The sequence below is a fragment of the Adiantum capillus-veneris genome, chromosome 27, assembly GCF_014529385.1.
Source record: "Adiantum capillus-veneris isolate H3 chromosome 27, ASM1452938v2, whole genome shotgun sequence".
Lineage (NCBI taxonomy): Eukaryota > Viridiplantae > Streptophyta > Polypodiopsida > Polypodiales > Pteridaceae > Adiantum > Adiantum capillus-veneris.
In genome coordinates this window covers 45,010,459-45,031,063 of record NC_140957.1, presented here as the reverse complement: position 1 = coordinate 45,031,063, position 20,605 = coordinate 45,010,459, and the positions used below count along the sequence as shown (strand labels likewise).

The following is a 20,605-nucleotide window of genomic DNA, read 5'->3' as shown; positions in this document are numbered from 1 at the left end:
GTCCATGTGATGTAATGGCAAAAGTTTAGATTTTCAAAAGTTAACATGAAGACCAACAACCAACCCATAAATGTCAAGGCTTCCATGATACATCAAACATTATATGGTGGATTTCTGGACCAGAACATGGAATCAAGAGCATATGCTTGTGCCACAAAATGCTTGCACAATGGTAATTCCAATCCGTGTACCAAATGCAACATGCTATCAAGAAGTCCAAATAAAGTAATAGAGGATGAGTGGAAATAGCATACAACATGGCACTTAAAGGACATCCTTAATTGACAGAACAACCAAGATCTCACAGCTGTGTAAGCTCACCATCAATTATACTCGAAGATTGACCATGTTCATAAAGAAAGTAAACCACATGACGCACTTTGAAACCAAAGACCAAGGTTGCCAATAGTGTCAAATTCTTTCTCTATATCAACGTGCATGATAAGTACATTTTGTCTAGTATATTTTTCATACTTAATGCCGATGAAAGCATAAGAAAGATTATCCTTAATTTCTCGGCAAGGAATGAATTACTTTCTCGATAAAGAATGAATCAATATTGAGCAGCATGTATGCCAAAAAACAAATGATCTTTAATGCGTGTAGCAATTATTTTCAAAATAAATTTAAATGACGTGTATAAGCGTAGGATGCCAATGAGAAAAGGATTCATAGAGTGCTTGCTTAGGCAAAAATTTCACCAGGCCTTCTTTCCACAATTGCGAGAAAGATTGTGTAGTCCATGCATGATTCATCATAAAAAGAGGATGTTTTAGGGACTCCCAAAAGAAATGGAAAAACTCAACCATAAGACCATCCCATCCAAAAGATTTCCAATGACCAAGATATAACAAAGTGCTACGCAGTTCAAGCGTTTGTGCATCATCCATAGTCAATATAGGATGTACATACGACAACAACAGTATCCTGGCTTGCAATACCTCCTACAAGGGAGCCACAAGAGCTACACAAACCCGTTGAAAATGATCCACCATGGTATTTGCTAACTGGACTTTATTGGTAGTCCATTGTCCAGAATCATCCTTAACTCCTTGAATGGTTGTAGATTGCCATGAATGATGCAAGTGCTTCAAAATAATTTTGATGAACAACCTTTGTTCATGAGAGCATATTGCCACGATTTTACCTTTCATTTTTCTAGTTTTTGCTTGTTATTATGCATCAGAGAGACTTTAGCAGCACATAACAATCTAGAATCCGCATGATTTTCTAACTCTTGTCAAGTGGCCCTATTTGCTTGCACCTGGCCTCTTTGTTGTTGCATGTACCATGTACCATAATTCCATATGACTGCCTGGATACACATAACAAAACAATACTAAGCCACATCCACATCGATAAACATATGAGACAAGAGGAGGACTTCAACCAGATTTTGGAAGGCTTGGTGTGAAAGATATGCATTTTTGATATGCAATAACCACTTGCAGGCAAGAGGAGTATCATTAGGAGATGCATCAAAATAAACCGGCAGCCAAAGAGGGAAATGATCGAATAGGGTAAAAGAACGATCAACCCACATATTACATGGAAACGTATCATATTACTGAGTCCCAAGTAAATACCAATGATTCAACTATGCTTGATACCTTGAGTACGCATCATGGGTAAAAATATAACCCCTTTCTAAAGAGCGAGTAAGGGCCCACAAATCCCAAATACCTACATCACTCACCATATTATCCCAAGAAGAATGCTGAGAACTTAACATATGTGAATGATCAGGATGTATTGTCAGTGTTTACAAGTGCATTATTAAAATCCTCACACCAAAATGCACGCAAACGCAAGAGGTATTTGGCTAAATCTCGCCAAATATGACTTCCTGGGGCTGAAGCAATATAAGCATATATACCAACAGATTCCAAAATTTTCCTTTGAACAAGACATTGACCATCCACCACCCCTTAGGGTCATCATGGGCCAAGACTGGCTATAGTTCATGTCGCACCATCATCAAAACACCGAAATAAGTATTGGTGCTAGTAGAAGGAATCCAAACTCCCACAAACTACGAAGATTGACTTGCAAACTCATGCTGATTATGCTACTATAATACAAAAATATATGCTTTTTTTGTATTATGTATGTACATAATACCCAGCTCAATTTCCATGTGTCATGGTTGCACAACCCGCCCACATTATATGTGAAGCATTGGAGAGGAGAATGATTTGTATAATATTTACATGAGAACGATAGGAAGAGAACATCAAGAAGTAGTGCCCATTTGCACATCCACATCCATGCCAACAACAATAAAGAAGAATCCACATACATTCCTTGAGAAGAAGGGTGGTCCATAAGCAATGACACGGATGTGGAACTAAGCAAAGAATCTTTGTAAGAGTGAACCACTCTATCCCACACTTCAACCAGTGATACGTGATCATGAGAGGCAGATGTAGGGTACCTAACACTCTTCCCATGTGAAGCACACACATAATTTCTTGATGTAGGCAGAAAACAAGGTTTATCCACCTTCTTTGGAGTTTGCCAACCATCATTTGAGTCAACCAATTTGGTTTTCCTTTGGTGTCAGTCTTTGAACTAGACTGTACATTGGTCAGAAGCTTATTTTTGTCTTTATCGTGTTCAGACTGGACGTTTCCAATGGAATTTTCCATCTTTGTCTTCATAGATGATGAAGAGGGAGAAAAAACATGAATTTTGGATGGAGGAACGATAGAAGGCGGCAGTTTCAGTAGAGGATTTGGGCATTGCATATGTCCAAATTTACCACAACTAAAGCATGCACCTACAAATTTTCCCCATTTGAGTTTAAATGGACTTTTTCCTACCACTGGGTCACCATAATAGACCATGATTCCAGCAAGTGTAGGTTTATCTGTATCCCAAAGCCAAGTTGGGGGGACATATCACTTTTCCTAAGGAGCGGCAAGAAGAGGTAGGAAGTGCATGGATAACCCACTATTGCTACCCAAACTGGACACCTGTTGGCAAATCAAACTCTAGTAATCTTTATTAAGTGCCCATAGCAATACTTGTGTCATTTTCATATCAAAAAACAAAGGTGATATTTCCAACAATTGCGAACAAGCCACACACACACATACACACTCACACACACTCAAATGGCACACATACACATACTTAATCAAGGGGAATGAGTAGAAAATAAGGGGATTTTGGAGGCTTCACAAAGCATAGGATTTAATCAAGTTGCTACTTCTTGATGCTTGGGACAAAAAATGGTGCAAATTAGTGCCCATCTAGGAATCAAGCGATCATGGGGAAACAAGTACATGCCATATGGAGGATTGCACAAGAACATTTGAACATAAAACTCACCATATGTTATGTCCACTTGATTCATACAACTATACTTCTCTACGTTCTACCCTTTTGAAAACAAAACTCATGCAATGATGAAGGTTGTCCTACAAAGAGATAACCCTATGACCTTAGAAGAGTTAAAGGAATGTGATTTTTGGGGTCGCTTGATTCAAAGAGAGGGAGGAGGATGAAAGATTCTCTTTGTTTGAAGAAGGAGGCAGATGGAACAGAATACTTGTGCTTGAGGTCCATGCCATCTCCAAGGATAACATACATAGAAGAGTAGCAACACATTGTGCGATCATGCCAATTAAGTGAGGATGGCAGGTCCCAACTAGAAGGTTTGGAGTCTCTTTTAAACCTTAATGAGACATGGTCCATGGATATTAAAAGGTATGGAATACCTTTGGCTTATGTGAAGAATTTATTGTCATCATGTGTCTATTCAAGTACAAGAAATGCCATGTCACAATCCCAACTTCCAAAAAAAAAGGGAGGTCTAATCTTATCCCATATAGGAAGAGGCTAGACATTTCTACTCTAAACATATGCCTGAACCCAATTATGATTGAGCATAATGTGAGACTTGTAATGCACTCTACTATCAAGGATGCAAATGAGAAAAGAATTGTGGTCAACTATGTATGCCATAAGGGAAGAGAGCCACGTAGAAGAGAGATCACAAAGAGGAAGAGGAGGTCAAAGAGATGTGGCTGCCCATTTTGAGTGCGAGCCCATTGTGATCATGGGACCAACTTTGCTAATGTGTCATTGTTTCCTCATTATGAAAGCCACATTCCTGGCTCACATCGAGACTTGTATTATTTGCTGGTTCACCCTAATCTGATTGAATGTTGTACATAAGATTTTTTTGATGTGGGAATCTCACGGCATGTTGCAAGAATGGAGCAAGAATTTCACTATCAAAGGAGAAAGTAAAATATGATCTCCTACCAATCAAGTAACCTACAGGTCTTTATGATACCAAGAGAGATTGCAATGTTGTCATACCAAATCTGTAATTAAGGTAAAGTCCATGCTTCTCAATGAGATGCCCTTTCATACATTTCCAAACTTAATAACTCTACCATTGTGAGAATGTAGGGAAGATCACAAAAGACAATTGGATCGCAATGTTGAGCAAGGTTGCACATTATAAAAGCAAAGAAAAGTTTCTTGCATGTTCATAAGCAACTTATTGGAACTTTAGAACGGCTTGCTAATAACCATTGTAGTTTATAGATGTGCTATTTCCAACCATAAAATCCATTGATGATCGAGTGTGCAGATAGGCCATTCATTCTAATTATTCAAGATGATTGGATGCTTGGCATGGCCATGCACTTTTCCCTTCACAACACATGAGCCAATGATAGCACCTTCAAGACAAATGTGTTTGGTCTCCCTTTGTATGATGCCATCTTACCAAACCAACACGGCATGGGTATACCCATTGGCTTATGTTTTGCACAATTGACACTGGATTGGACCAAGAAAAGATGACACTTGAGATAACTCTACAAACAATTTTTTTGAGAATGGGCAATGTGTGGCCTCTACGCAACCTACGATCATTGTAATAGACAAGTCACAATCAGAGCTTGATGCTTTTGACAAGGTAATCAAGGCTTATGATGCTTGCTGGGAGTATAATAATGATGGCATACTCACACAAGTCTATTGTCATATTATCATATGTTGGTTCCATGCAAATAAAGCATGGGTAGAGAATCTTTTTCCAAAGGTACATGCTCCCAAGACATCTCCAAGATCAATCATACTCCTTAATGAACACTTTGATGTATTGTTCCTCTAAAACAAACTTTGAGCAACATCATTATTAGGAGCCCTTAAGTATCTTCTCTTCCTTTACAGGTGTGCAAAGGTATGTAATGAATGGCCCATGGCATTGATGGTGGTCTAATTTTGAATGTCTATTTAGCTATGGGAATGTTGACTCTTCTAATTTAGTGAAGAGGTTGTGGCAGTATATACACCTTACTTAACACTAGAATGGTAACCTAACAGGACATAAAAGTGTCCTTTCAAGGTTTTGGGAAAAAATTCCAAAACCATAGTAGATCCACTCATTTTGAAAAATCCTTTCATGAGCTTATAGTTCAATAACTACTACATATGGAAAAAATGAGAAACTTGTAATTTTTCTCATCACTTGGTCACTACAAGCCTCCAAAGAGAGGGTCCATTAAGGGTTGCAACTCGTCTTAAATTGAGGATCACTTGCACCGACTAACCACTTGCAAGGACATCCTTTCAAGAGCACTCCCTCCCAAAGAGATTGATCTGCGACTCAGAGGAAGCATTAGAAAAATAGAAACCCATGTGACAGAAACACATTTTGGTCATGGAAAGAGGCATGACCCACGTCCAACAGCTCAACTAGAGGAGGAGTTGGCTTCCAATTAACCTGATAACCTGTCACGCCACACTGGATCATTAAGGCAGAAAATCAACGAGGAAGAACTTGCATAAGGTTAGTGAATGCCCAACGAGTGTGGTATCTACACTGCCACACAAAAACATTTTCCACTGACCCCAAGATGACAATCACATGCTCCAACTGCAATGCCTTGCTTCCCTTTCCATTTTCTTTAGCTTCACAAGGAAGCGAACAAAATTTTAGTGGCAAGCTAGTGCGAATATGCGACATACCAAGTTGTATTGTTGTAAGGTTAATAACAGGTAACCTTGGACTTGCTCCACAAGAGGAGCAAGTTTCATGCTCATGGAGGATGCATGAGAATAGAGAGGTTCTCGTCAATTTTCTAGCCTCCCAATGGAGGCTCATTTTGTCAATGAGTGCAATATAATGCAAGTGTTTCACGGTGTACCTTTCTTTTTTTCCTGCTCAATTCATGCACAACTCAAAAGCAGTTCATGCACAAATTGCACACAGTTCACTCCAAGTTCTCACATAGTTCGCATTTGGGTTTTTTTTTTCTCATATGCTTAACAATGTTCAAACCTAGTTCACACTAAGTTTGCACTGAGTTCACATCATGCTACAAGACACTAATTTTTCTATGACTAAGGCTAATGTAGGGCTCACTTTTTGTAAAGTATTGCAGACCCTCGTGTATAGTTTACAGCCAGTTTACTCATAGTTCACACTTATATTGCACTGACTTTCCAATGCACTTGACGTTTTGGTGACTAAGGTTAGTGGAGGGCTTGAGTCTCTGGAAAGTTTCACAGACCTTCATGCACATTTCATGTTATGTTCACAATGAAGTTCACATACAATCCACAACTGAGTTCACACCAAGGAAACAATGCAATGAGGCCTAAGGTAAGTATAAGGAATGCAATCTGCAAATTTCATAGAGATTTATGCATATTTTATGTTATGTTCACACCACACATCGCACACAATTCATAGCAAGATTTCACACAAAGTAAACAAAGTCCTATTAAGGTATATGTGATCAAGGTTTCTACAGGGTTTGCTCTCTGAAAAGTTTCACAGAGCTTCATGCATAGTTCACATCCAAGTTCACACCACGTTTTCACTCAGTTCCCACAAGTATACACTACATTAAGGTTTTTTGGACCAAGGTAAGTGGTCGGAATGCTCTTTGTAAATTTTCATAGACATTCATGCATAGTTTGTTTTGTGTTTACAACCAAGTTCACACATAGTTCCCACCAAGTTTGCACCGACTTCTGGCCAAGTGTACAATGCACATTTAGTTTTTGTGACCAAGGTTAGCGGAGGGTGTACTCTTTTGGAAAGTTTCACAGACTCTCTAAAAGACAAATTACATCAAAACCAACAGAACAATGAAGATGTAAGATGATACATAAAAATTTCTACAAAAAAGGCAAAACATGGTGTCATTAAAGAGGCTTGCATGATCAACAATTGGCAATGTGACATTGCAGTGTGAGCACAAAATGTCAGGTTACAAGCGAGAGAGCTATATTTCTCAATTGAAATAGTTATGCCATAGTCCCATCGATGCACTTCTTAGTCCAAGACTTCAAGCCGTCCTTTAACTCATGCACCTGGTCATGCTTGAACCATGTCTTTGTCAACTGCCCTGCGAGTACTACAAATAAGAATCGAACTTCCAAACAATATAATAAGAGAATTGAATGCACAAGGAGAAGCACTACGATGCTAACAAATTTTCGGGCCTTTGAACTTATAAATGACTTGGAACATCTTCAGTAAGACGCTTTACGTATGTCATGATGTAAAAGCAAAAGCCACTCCATTAGGTTGTTGATGAATCTCGGATTTGAAAAGAGAATTGTAGGACATATTACTAATTATACCCGAGGACACTTGCCAATATCTAATTCATCTCTTGGTGTAACCATGAACTCCTTCAGAGATGGACTCGTGCAATTTGAAGCCATCAATTCCAATGCCATACAAAAAACACACTCTTTAGAGACTTTTCTTGCACAAATTAACACTTACATAATTTACTTTCCATACAAAATTAGGGATTACTAATACATAAAAGGAAAATATTCTTCTAGATCCTTTGATGTATCATGTCAAGGAATTGAGGTACATAAGGCCATGCCTCTCCCAAGGAAGCTTTGTTATCTTCTTGATTGCATTATTGTACAATACAAAAAGGCACCAATGATCCCTACAACAATAACTCACGCAATCACAGGCCGACATCCAAAGGTTGAATTAACAATTCCTGGATGACACAAGTACCTGCCCACACTTGGAAAGAATCTAAAAATTTGTTTGCTTGCATCCACCCCAGTAAAATAGTTTTGCACCTTCTTAGCATTGACATGTCCGATCTCAAAAATTCAAACCACAAACCATCGATGAAGCACACACTCTCAAGCACCTCCTATGAGAGAGTGTTTTCCACCCACCTGTCAAGTTAAGACTCTAAGTTGTTTTATAAGGAATGTGTGAAGAAGACATTGTTGAGGAAAGAACACAAGATGCTTACATGTAAAAATAATGTCATGGTCCAAGTGGAAGCCTTCTCCTAGCTTGCTTTATGGAGTCCACTTCCACAAGGTCTATATCCACAATCACACTCTTGTGCTCTAAAATGAACTAAATACTTCCTCCAAATTCAAATCTAATATGAGAATATGAGCCTTTAAAGCCATATTCAATCTTTGGCAAAATGCTATTGGCTCTTATGAACATTGATGTGGGATTGAACGTGAACCACTTACCTTTCCTTCAAATAGAGTTCTTTCCTTGTACTTGTGGATGTTTTGGACATCCATGCATACAGATGTATTTGTCACCAACAATATGAGGTGTTTGACAATGGTGAGTTAGCTCAGGATGCGTTTGAGAAGTGGGGATTGGATGCCATCGGTCCATTGCCTAAGTTTGCAAGTGGAAAACCATGTGCAAAGAGGTACAAATACCTTGCAAAGGAAAACAGAACTACTCAAAAGAAATGCACAAACAATCCTCAAAGAAATCTTAGGCAATTGGTCATTAAAAAATGCATAATGCATATGGAGACATGGCATGTGACATATTTTGCAATGACCTTGGGTAGCAAACTCATAGAAGAGGATATGGGAGACCCCTCAAGAAAAAACTTTTCGGCCCGATTTTTTGTTGGCACCAACAAAGGGCCTCGATCATTAGTAGTTTGAAGTCTCTTCTACAATACATGAACGTTCAAGAGACATTGTACATTTTCTAAATGACAAAAGACTTGGAAAAATAATATGACCATATGCCCGTTGGTAGCGGTGATCCTGCGGAGCCCTCGCTACTAAAATCATGTGACACCTCATGTCGTTTGGAGTCCTTGCCACTTGGATGTCTCTATTGAATATGAGTGTTGTCTAAATAGTACACCAAATTTGAATTTTGAACATAATGAAGCAGATGAAAAATTAACCATGGACTTGCGTGCTTATGAAATCCATATGCAATCGTTCTTCGAATATTGGCCATTGGATCTTCTTTATCATGAAAGTAGGATTCCATGGCCCGTGATTCCTTGAGGTTGACTAATGTCTTTGGATCCCACCTTTATTTTTGTAGACTCCTCAAGCATATCCCAAGCCTTTTTGGCTTTCTTGACCTCATGAGCTTCTTGCACCTTCACATTTTGTTTGGACTTATGTTCTGCATTTTGAAGCGTGCACAAGATTGATTCTCATATGAGGATCTTAGGGACTTTCCAGGGAAACAACCATGGGGACAACCCGTCTTGCGCTTCAAAATATCATATGTTAGCCCCTCCATGGACATTGAGTAATTGGTCTAGCATGTCCCCTTGTCACAAGTAGAATACATTCTGACTGCGACACGCATCACCAACAAGAAATATACGTGTTGTTCGCCCATCCTCAAGCATGATGTCTTCAAACAACTTAAGCTCTTGATTTTCAGCCATGGTACCAAGTACACTACACAAATGCACACAACAAACCAGACCTCTGCTTGGAACTACTACTTTGTGCGTATGCATGTCCGTGTGCGCATGCATGTGTGTGTGTGTATAGATGTGAATGAAAGAGGATTGTGTGTGTGTGTGTGTGTGTGTGTGTGTGTGTGTGTGAGAGAGAGAGAGAGAGAGAGAGAGAGAGAGAGAGAGAGAGAGAGAGATGTGTGTGTGTGTGGTGTGACAAGCGGGCGTGTGTGGTGGCAGCTCACGCGCACAATGAAACCCTAACCCGTCTACTCTCAGACGCTCGCAAACCCTACTCTGCAGGCGTACAATTCCCATGCTGTACTGCATCAGTTACTACATGTCATATAGAAGTCTTGCGCCAGCCTTTACAGGTCGTACACCAGCCTGTACAGCATCCTCTACAAAGACCTGAGCACTTGTAGAGAGAGCGACAGTGAGAGAGTCTGAGATCGTGTGTGTGTGTGTTTGTGTGTGTGAGAGCATGTGTTTGTATATTTCTTCAGCTTCGGTAGGACAATGTAAATATTGTGATTAGGTTTTGGGTTCATTTTGTCTGGTTAGCGTGATCAGAGTTTGTTTGTCCTGTTGCCTTCCTTTCTTTTTGCCATGGATCCTTCTTCTTCTCAGGTGTACAGTAGAAGGGATTGTCCGTCGGATTCTAAAAGACAGCATGTAGATGTTGTGGATGTAACTCGAATGGAAGACTTGAATTCTCAGTATGTTTATGATGCTCTTAATGAGGAATTTTGTTAGAACAGATGCAATTGGAACAAACATGTGCCTAATTTGAAATATAAAATGCAACTCCCTAGCATAATTTCTCCCCTCAAAAAGTTAACACAATTGGCGGTGATAATTTTCTTTCCAGATGCCCTCTGCAAATGATGTTGCACAATGGGTCAAGTCAATTTTAGGTGGATGTTTTATTGAGGGGGTGGATGTTTCACGTGAATTTTATGAGGTTCATCTTACACATCCGATGTACAAGCAAAAATTGTTAGAGGCTTCTCCACTGTTTTATGGCAGGCAGATGGTACATGTTTTGCCTTGGTCAACCAAAAAAGACTATCAAAATTTGATTTGACATTCTTGTCCGGTATGGGTGGAGGTGGTCAATTTCCCTGATTATATGCGAGACAAATTACCCGGTCCTCTGGGAGCTTCCTTGGGAAAAGTGACTTGCCCTCCTCGTCCCACTGGAAATAGAAATAGATTTTGTATCTTGTGGGACACTGAGGAAACCCGATTGAAATTGAGGTTGAAGATGTTCAAATGGGGGAAATCTACTTTGATTTGAAATGGGGAGTCTTTGCAGGAGCATGCTTTACATGTCATAATTTGGGCATCTTGCTTCAGAATGTCCACAGGTAGTTCATTAGCCACCCCCAAATGCTATTCCTCAATCGGACATTGCTCCTACTCGTTTAGTGACAAAAAAAGCGAAATCTTCTGTTTTTGTTGTATCTGATGACAATTTAAAGTCTACTCTTTAGAAGGATGCAGAGTCCTTGAAAGCTAAAGAAAAGGGGAAAGCTGTGATGACAGATGCTAATAAGGCTAGCCCTAATGGCTGGCAACAGCCAAAAAAGTTTATCTCCCCTAAGACAAAGCCTCTCCATTCCAGAAATTGGAGTGCAATAGCTCCTACGCCAAGGCAGACTTCAAAGGACATGTCTCCAATTTCTAGACTCTGGACTGATGTATTGAAAAAAGGGATGCCCATGCTTGTTTCAGATGATATAGATGTTCTTCATGTTCATGCACAGGTTGATGAGCATGAAGACATGGCTATTGCTTGATTTTTTGTGGCCTCACTATACATATGTATATATTCAATGTCTTTTCCAGTTAAATGTGTTTCTTACAATATACAAGGCCTTTCACATGTAAATAAATGGAGTCTTCTTTGGGATTATGTCATGACAACGCATCCTCATGTTGTGTGTTTGCAAGAACATAATCAACATTGGTTGGCTAGACAGTCTGGCTTCTTTTTGGGCTATGATATTTTTTATGCCGGGTCTGCAGATTTCTCAAGTGTGGCTATGCTCATTCACCATGAACGGAATCCACATGTTTCACATAATGATCCTGCTGGTAGATGGATGGTATTCCAATGTATGATCAATGTAGAAATTTATGAGTTTGCTGGAGTATATGCATCACAATCTTCTAGAACACGAGGTCTCATGTGGAGCTCTATGAGTACGTATCCTTAGCTTTCAAACGCTTTCATTTGTGATGATTTCAATAACTCGCCATCTCCTAGGGATAATACTTCTCAAAAATCCCATATGCTTCAGTTTGAGCAACAAAAGAGGTCATCTTTATTGGATGCTTTATATGCTGAGGACTTGTGGCTTTGTGCAAACCTGAGCAATTCGGGTTTTACTTATACACATAATGCTTCTGCACACTATCGAGCGAGATTAGATCGGTGGTATCTGCTCAATGCAAATCAATACAACTCCTTTGTATGTAAAATGCGGATTGATCATTCTGTATGCTTATCCGACCATGCTCTGATATGGCTGGAGTTGTGTTTTGATATGTCCCAATCTGAAGAAACTGTGTTGTCTCGACGTTTGTTACATGTAAACAGAAGCTACCTTTTGCATGAGATTTTTTGTCAAATGGTTGTGACGGCCATACAACCTCTTTTCATGCATGCACATGTTAATATTGAATTTGCATGGAATTCTTTTATTGTACGCATGCAATATGTTATTGCGGATTTTGGTAAATGGTTTCTTGGGGATCAACAAAGACTTTAGCCTGGGCCAAGCAAGAACGACAATGTATTATGGAGTCGGATGCTGATATTTTGTCGCTTCGTTCTACTCAAGAAACATTATGTGAGGCAAATAATGTTATTTCATGCAATCAAATGCGTAAGCTTCATAAATGGCAGATACGATCTAGAGAAAAGCCAATAGCAGACAAAGGTTGTTCTTTGAAACAATTCTTTAAAGTCTACATGCTTCGCGTCAGAGACAGTCCATTTCTCGCATCTTCAGATGGTTCATGGACTTCCTCAAAACTGCAATTGTCATAGGAGTGTGTTCAGCATTACACTAGATTGTTTGCTGCTCCTGCTCCTTTGTCTGCTTCAAAATATGTCGCTAGATTGCAATTTCTTGAAGTTGTTTCTCCAATTATGGATTCTGATGAAGTGAACACACTGGAGCAACCCTTTACAGAGGATGAACTGTATGATGCACTCAAAGCACTAGGGAAGTGGAAAGCTCTAGGATGGGATGGTCTTGTTGCTGAATTATTTCATGCCTTTTGGAATGAATTGAAGGATGCTTTGTTGTTCATGATTAACATTGCATGGCAGGAACAACAGCTTCCATCATTATGGAAACAAGGTCTGTTGAATTGCTTTCAAAAAAGCACTTGGCTGAATTTTGATGATTGGAGACCAATCACTCTTATGTCAGTTGTATATAAGCTTGTTGCTAAGATGCTAGTGCATAGAGTGAGGGATATTCTTTATCGTGGTCTTCATCCTAGTCAATACGGGTTCATTTCAAGACTTCATATTGTTGACAACATTGCGCATTCTATGATAGCCATTGAATATGCAAAGTACTCTTCTCAGGATGTACTTGTATTACAGGTAGATATAGCCAATCACTTTGAATTTTGATGATTGGAGACCAATCACTCTTATGCCAGTTGTATATAAGCTTGTTGCTAAGATGCTAGTGCATAGAGTGAGGGATATTCTTTATCGTGGTCTTCATCCTAGTCAATACGGGTTCATTTCAAGACGTCATATTGTTGACAACATTGCGAATGCTATGATAGCCATTGAATATGCAAAGTACTCTTCTCAGGATGTACTTGTATTACAGGTAGATATAGCCAAAGCTTTTGATTCGGTTTGTTGGGATTATATTTTGCAAATTATGTCTAAGTTGGGTTTTGGTCCCAAATGGGTCAATGTCCTTTACTGGATGTATTCTGATGCTATAGCTCGTGCAATCATTGTGGATGGCCTTTCTGACACTTGAGAACTAGGTCGTTCTGTTAGACAGGGTTGTCTGTTGAGTGCTTTGCTTTATGGAATTTCCACTCACCCATTCTTTTATATGTGGACAAGATGGTTGATGCTGGCCTATTGCATGGGCTGCAAATTTTAGCTAGTCCCTCTTTTATTGCTCAGGCATATGCAGATGACTCCTTTTTTATGCCTAAAAATGATCGTACAAATCTTCAAGTTTTGATGAATATTTTATCAAATTATGGGTTGGCAGCTCGTTTGCATATCAATTTCAAAATATCCATTTTGCTGCCTCTTAAATCTTGTGATTGGCACTCTATTTTATGGCCTGGACAATTGCTATCACCTCATGATGTGATACGTCACTTGGGTTATCCAATTGGCTGGTTCATCACGACAAAAAAGCAGATGGAATGGGTGACTACTAAGTTCACAGAAACTAAAGTATTGGAAATTGTCCACTTGGCCTCTTCATGTACGATTACGAATAGTGCAATCCATTGTTATGGTGCATGCCCAGTTTTATTTGTCGCTGTTATCTTGGACGCCTAAAGACATTTCGGCATTTATGTCGTAAGCAATGGAAATGTTGTGGAAAACACATCCCAAATGCAAAGCTTTACGTTTGTTGCGAATGCAATTTATTTGTACACCAAGATCGCATGATGGGCTTAACATATTGAACATACATTTTCATCTCCTTGCGCGTAAAGCCACCTTGCTTACTGATTTTTTTGCACAAGTACAACCTTGGTCGCGCATGCTGGCTATCATGTGCATTTCTATGCAGACAAAGGCATATGGGAATTGGATCACTAATCACTGGGAAGCTATATTAGGTCGTTTCGAAGGTACCATACCTGGTTGCCCTCACTCTACAAGATTGATATTGGATTGGAAACATGTACTTTCTCAGCTTAAGTGGTCTGGAAGATCCTCTTTAAATGGTAACTCATTGCATAAAGAAAGCCTTCACTGGTTTGTGGTATTTGCATTACCCTTAGCAGTCACACAACCAGTCAAGGCTTACAATTTGATGAAATTTGGTATTAGACGCATTGAGGATGTGGTAGATGCAAATGGTTATGTCTTATCTTTTCCTCGTGCTTGTCAGGCACTTGCTTTGGGCATGCATCATCGTCCAATTTGGAGGAATATATGTACCTTGCTTGCTCCTCTTATACCTATACCGATCCTCAATGAGGAATTAAGACTCGAAGTTGAAGTGTCCTCGGAGCTCAAATATGATCTATGGGACCAAAGTTACATGTGATGTAGTATGTTTGCGACTGATGAGTGATTCTTGATGCTCCAAAATGGTGGTAGTGAGAGTCACAATGGAGAGCCCACACTGTGGCTGGGAGAGGAAACTTTTTAGGTCTAAGTAAAAAATGTGAGGAAAGCAAGTTCGGAAGTGACCAAAAGTTGAGCAGTCCAATAGTGTTCCGTACTTAGACTTTTGAACTTACAGTAAGAATAATGTGCACAATCGATTTGACCGTTCTCCATTGCCCCAACACACTGTCTCACATCAAAGGGAGTGGGAGCTGAGCTGAATGACTGCGATAGTGCGTATCGCTGACAAGGGGATAGGCTCAAGCATGTAAGGGTGAGTACAATTTGAGTCTTTCAATGAAGAACATGGTTTTGTAGTTGGGGGCAATATGGGTGGTGTAATGTATGAAGCCTGACCCACCGGATTTCTCCCAAGCCGTGATACATTGACTTTGTAGAAAAGCTTCATTCAATTGGGAGTCTATTGAGGCATCATGTAGCAAGTGTAATGCATCCCATCTCCCAAATCACTTCTTTATGTCTTGCATCATCCCGTGCTTAACATCTTGCTTTTATGCATCTTCTAAACTTTTTTCTTGCTTCCCATCCAATTGTAGGAAGTCGATGTGAGGGGTTTTGACACATCTTTATCATGTACTCCACAACCCTTTCAACCTTCAATTGGAAGAGATCAGCATTCAAGAAGTAGGAGCATATATGGTCTTTGTGACTTAACTTGGAGAAAGTTTGTAGGAAAATGCTTTTGGGCATTCTCAAACTCTTTCCAAGTAGACTTTGAAATGCTCTCGCCCCACACTTCAACTCCATAAAGAAGAACCAGTGTCACCAATGTGTCAAAAAGTTACTTCTTGAGAACCCAACACTTGATGCTTCTAAAATTAAACATGTTCTCAAATGCATAGTTCGCTCTCTTTCCGGCTTCCAAATGACGCATAACACATTCATGCCACTTGTGATTGGCCGAAACCTCAAGGCCAAGGTACTTAAAGCTCTCAACAACTTCAAGTGTCTTGTTGTTGAACACAATGCACAACTTCTCCTGAGAGAGAGACACACACACAATGCATGGCTTCTCCAGAGAGAGAGAGAGAGAGAGAGAGAGAGAGAGAGAGAGAGAGAGAGAGAGAGAGAGAGAGAGAGAGAGAGAGCTCTGCTGCGAGCAACGTCATCCATCTGCTGCTTTTCTACAGACCCATGAAAGGCACCATCAACAGGTCAACTGTGTGTCTATGTGTGTGTGCGTGTGAGTGAAAGAGAGAGAGATAGCTAGATAGAGAGAGAGAGAGAGAGAGAGAGAGAGAGAGAGAGAGAGAGAGAGAGAGAGAGAGAGAGAGGCTTTGCAGCAAGTGCATGAGACAAATAGGAAGAAGTCAGTTTGCTGCTTGCACAACTTTGCAAGAAAGTGAGAGAGAGCCCACCTACCAATTGATGTGTAATCTCATCATGGATTCTTCCGCCCCTTCCACCCCTCACTCTCACCCTTTTTTATGCTCTCCAACCACGAAATCTTCTCCAGATTCCACCTAATTTGCTACTTTTTGAGCATCGCGCCTAATGGGCTCTATCATGAAAAAATATAGCCCTCTGCTCTTGCCTTCCGCCCCCTAAATCTCTGTCTTCCCACCCACCTCCCTCCTGCTCCTCTCCATTTGCGTGTGCTCGTTTTGTACTCCTCCCTACGCATCTGTGCTCATCTCTCTCTATCACAGGCACACACACATGCACACAACCCACACATGTGACATACACAAACGACCCCTTCTACATGGGGTGCTTCCTCCCTACTACGCCAATTGCTCCTCCTCTCCCTCCCTTGTGCTCTGCATCCCCTCACCCGTCTTCTCTCCCCGGTGCACTACAAGCGTGGTTTACTCTTACCTTTTGCATATGTGCTCATCTCTCTCTATCACAGGCACACACACATGCACACAACCCACACATGTGACATACACAAACGACCCCTTCTACATGGGGTGCTTCCTCCCTACTACGCCAATTGCTCCTCCTCTCCCTCCCTCGCGCTCTGCATCCCCTCACCCGTCTTCTCTCCCCTGTGCACTACAAGCGTGGTTTACTCTTACCTTTTGCATCCTGGATAATTTTTAGGAGTCAATGTTCATGCAAACCTAAAGGCGAGGCTCCACTCTCTTATGTGACACTCTCCTCTTGATCTTTAGTTTTGCTAATGCAAAGGGGCTGTTTTGTCAGGCAATAACCTAAATCAATGGGTGCCCTGCATGCTTTTTCTTCCATATAGAATAAATGGCATCCCCATAGATTCATCGTGGGAGAGAGAGGGAGGGAGGGAGAGAGAGAGAGAGAGGGGGGGGGGGGGGGGGGGGGGGGGGGGGGAGCCTCATCACTATATCACACGGGCATGCTCAAATGGGATCAATGGTGGAGGAGAAAAACGCGGGGCGCGCCAATCGTGGACCGTCACATTCGACGGTTTCCCCGAATTTACTAGTCTATCCGAATTTACAAATTTGCCGCGAATTTACTAATCGGCCCACATTTACAATATGACATACTTGAATCCCCTATATTTCAACGAATGCATGCAGGTGTAGTGGTTAGTGCACATGGCTCGCAATGGGGAGGTCGCGGGTTCAAGACATGGGTGCGGGTTGCCCCGAATTTACAAATGTGCATCAGACGGTCCGAATCACCTTAACCGTAGATCCCATTTGAAGCCGCTCGTGCGAGATAGTGTGGAGCGGGGGCGAGCAGGCCACGTTGTTGAACGCAGAGAGGGAGAGAGACAGAATCTCTGAAGATTCTCTATCATTTTATTTTTTGAAATGGGTACGGAGTCTCTCTGTCAGTTGAAATGGGTGCGACATATTTATTAGATATATATTTTTTGACGCTCCTATCGTAGATTTGCGCCTTGGCGACCCTCTTTGTTGAAGTACGATAATCTCCTGCGTAACGCGCTCCGTCCTGCACATTTTCTCAGCATGCTATGTACATTCGACAAAGCCTTCAAATTTGCATGTTCGAAAACAGTGTTCTATCATCTTCGGCAAATTCTCAACGTTCCATCGTGAACAGGTCTCTCTCTCTCTCTCTCTCTCTCTCTCTCTCTCTCGGTTTTCTCTCTTCAAAGAGCAACTATGAAATATGAACCGCTATGTTGGAGAGTAATGCAGTGTCACAAAGCTCGACACTATCAGAAAGTAAAAACTATGGAGAATGCAAGGGTACCTATATCTCAAGGTAGTCTGGAGGCTTTTGAAGGATCGACTTGCCATGCCACAAAGCCAAACAAAGGGAAGTCCTGCCCAACTGTCGGAGAAAACGGATGTCCTAGAGGAGCTGCAGACAAGGCCCACAGTAGAGTGCACCAACGGCGACAAAATAGACAATGACTATCAACTGTGGCAGAAGCCTTGTGGCTAAGAATGTCCATGCAACAAGCCCTTGAAAATGAACCAAAAGCTAATATTGTAGATAGTCCAAAATTAGGTGAAACAAGAGGCTCCTGCCTGCATATGAAAGTCATGTATTCAAAAAAGCAACATGTCTAAAGTTCCATGGAGGTGCTAAAGTACTCTGAGGGGCAATAACGACTCTTTTGTGTTCCAGGATAGTGTTGAAACGTCAGCCCTTGCAAGGAGTGATGCAGCTTGTAAAGCTTGGAACCTCATCCTTCACACTAGAAGGCTGTGAACACTGTTGTATTGTAGAGAGTGGAGTTTTAGCTCAATGCAACAGAGTTACACATTGGCTTTGTGGTCTCCCTCTTTAAAACTTATGTTTCTCTCTCTCTCTACTATTATGGTATCGGAGCCTTAGAAGAGAGAACCCTTTTGTGAGGTTGTGATAAATAAGCTGGTATGTGGAGTGTAAATCGGCGAAGCTTTGTTGTGAATGGTGGTGGGTATGAAGCTCTGCAAGAAGGAGATCCTTGAGTTCTAAGATGCTTTCGTGGGCTACGTAAGGCAACTCATCAAGTTGTGCTACAAGAAATTGGTGGCTGCAAAGGCAACTGAGCCTAGTGGTGTCTTACACATGCCATGGCTCCCCTCTTATGATCCTGACAAATACTAGCTCTGTAATGTGTGTGTGTGTGAGAGAGAGAGAGAGAGAGAGAGAGAGAGAGAGAGAGAGAGGGGGGGGGGGGCGCTGATCAACTCCCCATAACCACGATCAACCACAAACTTGCACTTGGCAGTATACGACTACCAAGTATATGTCAATATACCCCCAAACCTCCCACGTGCCCTACATATATAAGGTTGAGAGGTGGAGGTAGGGTAAAACAACCCAACCAAGGTAGTTAGGTAACATAGGTTAGGTACAAATATGATATGTGTTTTGTTTTTCCTCCATGGAATAGGTACATAAGGTACACAATGTATTAAATTTATGGTTTTTTATATTTTGCAATGCTAGGATCAAAGTTGGTGTTTGTGCTCAAGCTATACGAGTGTCAAATTGTGAGAAACGAAGACTAGAAAAGATGAGTATTACTCTCATGAACGAGGCATTATTTCATGCAAAACGTATAGCTATGAACGAGGATTGTGTACCATCTTTCAGTGTCCAATAAGAGAAAGAAATTTGGTGGCTTGGTGCTATTGAGGTTCCCAAAGAGACCCATGGAGTGTTTGCTTTGAATCTTGAACGCATTTCGTGGATAACAGATGTCATAAAGACACAACTAGCTAGGGAAAATTGCAAGTAGATGGCATAGGGGAGTTGAAGTTGATTGTCACTTAGGTGGCGATTTGAAAACAATCAAGTGCAAACAAGGGGCTAGAGCTCTATATCCTTGTCCATTCTGCATTAAGGGCTATAAGGGGAATACACGCAAAAACGCAACAGTTGACGAAGCAGAGAAAGAGGAGATTCACAAATTACACGTATGTAGGAGCATTCGGTGCTACGATGTCCTATGTTGGAGAAGCTCAATCGTACCACAAAAGACAATGAATGGAACCCTATAATTAACTTCCTACTCACAATTGTGCATTTTTGCACACTTCATGCTTTTATGCGCATCTTTGATTGTTTATTAAAGCTTTATATTGATCATGCCTTTACAATGAAGCCTATGGAGAGGTCGTTTGATGCTATCTCAAAAGTGGAAGGGCTCTTAAACTCAATAGATTGTCATGGGATCAACACCTCTATTGTTGCATAGAAGAACAATGCAAGCGCTCAGGAAGTGGCCCAACCAGTGTCCATGAGTGGACTAAAGGCAAGGCACTTTTTGAAGAGGGTTCCGTCCAAGGAAAGTAGTGCACATGCGAGATCATCAACATTTGAAGATGTGTGGGAGTTGTGGATGGATTTTTGCAAGTATACAACGGACAATGATAGCAATGCAAGTGTTGTGCTTAGCCGACTACAAGTTTGGGTGGTATTCGACAAGATGATGAAGGTACTACGGCTTGCAAGCACAACCAATGAGCAACTACGACAATTTCAAATTTTGGTGGTGGAGTTCACAAAAGGGGTCGTCACAGTATGGGGTTAAACAAACATGACATACTATATGGTAAGTGCTTGCTATTCCATCTTGGTCTGCTCTATGTGTCACAAAGTGATGATGTGGCTGCTCCTAATTGCCCGACTGTTGAAA

The 20,605-nt window shown here is 40.9% G+C and overlaps 1 protein-coding gene and 1 pseudogene across 1 annotated transcript in view; one reads left to right on the top strand and one right to left on the bottom strand.

Annotated features, from left to right (window-relative positions):
* Positions 1 to 7,278: 7,278 nt before the first annotated feature.
* LOC147421878 (uncharacterized) lies at positions 7,279 to 9,692 on the bottom strand (annotated as a pseudogene).
* An 8,191-nt stretch (positions 9,693 to 17,883) lies between these two features.
* Positions 17,884 to 20,605, top strand: part of LOC147421877 (uncharacterized) — a 65,346-nt gene continuing 62,624 nt past the window's right edge. Inside the window, exon 1 of the mRNA XM_086503182.1 lies at positions 17,884 to 18,069. The gene's annotated coding sequence lies outside the window, so the exon portion shown is untranslated. The remainder of the gene's footprint in view (positions 18,070 to 20,605) is intronic.